The following is a 1,400-nucleotide window of genomic DNA, read 5'->3' as shown; positions in this document are numbered from 1 at the left end:
CAGTCGAAAGAACGACGTTTAGATGACCATTTTAGAAAACATACTTCCACTTTGAGTTTAACCATAATTTTTGGATATAGTTTCATGTTCATAATAAAAATAATTTTCCCAGAATAACAACCTTTAAATTAAAGTTTATCATAGTTTTTAATTAACTAACCCAAAACAGCCCGCGGTGTTACTACGACGGCGTAAATCCGGTTTTAAGGTGTTTTTCGTGTTTCCAGGTTTTAAATCATTAAGTTAGCATATCATATAGATATAGAACATGTGTTTAGTTGATTTTAAAAGTCAAGTTAGAAGGATTAACTTTTATTTGCGAACAAGTTTAGAATTAACTAAACTATGTTCTAGTGATTACAAGTTTAAACCTTCGAATAAGATAGCTTTATATGTATGAATTGAATGATGTTATGAACATCATTACTACCTCAAGTTCCTTGGATAAAGCTACTAGAAATGAGAAAAATAGATCTAGCTTCAAAGGATCCTTGGATGGCTTGAAAGTTCTTGAAGCAGAATCATGACACGAAAACAATTTCAAGTAAGATTTCCACTCGAAATAAGATTGTTATAGTTATAGAAATTGAATTAAAGTTTGAATATGATTATTACCTTGTATTAGAAATATAACCTACTGTAAGTAACAAAGGTTTCTTGATCTTGGATGATTACTTGGAATGGATTTAGAAAACTTGGAAGTAAACTTGCAATCTTGGAAGTATTCTTGATTTTATGAAACTAGAACTTTTGGAATTTATGAAGAACACTTAGAACTTGAAGATAGAACTTGAGAGAGATCAATTTGATGAAGAAAATTGAAGAATGAAAGTGTTTGTAGCTATTTTTGGTCGTTGGTGTATGGATTAGATATAAAGGATATGTAATTTTGTTTTCATGTAAATAAGTCATGAATGATTACTCATATTTTTGTAATTTTATGAGATATTTCATGCTAGTTGCCAAATGATGATTCCCACATGTGTTAGGTGACTCACATGGGCTGCTAAGAGCTAATAATTGGAGTGTATATACCAATAGTACATACATCTAAAAGCTGTGTATTGTACGAGTACGAATACGGGTGCATACGAGTAGAATTGTTGATGAAACTGAACGAGGATGTAATTGTAAGCATTTTTGTTAAATAGAAGTATTTTGATAAGTGTCTTGAAGTCTTTCAAAAGTGTATGAATACATATTAAAACACTACATGTATATACATTTTAACTGAGTCGTTAAGTCATCGTTAGTTGTTACATGTAAATGTTGTTTTGAAACCTTTAGGTTAACGATCTTGTTGAATGTTGTTAACCCATTGTTTATTATAAGAAATGAGATGTTACATTGTTATATTATCATGATATTATGATATATAATATATATTAGTATGATATATA

The sequence above is a fragment of the Rutidosis leptorrhynchoides genome, chromosome 9 (assembly GCF_046630445.1).
Source record: "Rutidosis leptorrhynchoides isolate AG116_Rl617_1_P2 chromosome 9, CSIRO_AGI_Rlap_v1, whole genome shotgun sequence".
Lineage (NCBI taxonomy): Eukaryota > Viridiplantae > Streptophyta > Magnoliopsida > Asterales > Asteraceae > Rutidosis > Rutidosis leptorrhynchoides.
Note: the sequence above shows the minus strand (reverse complement) of the source record.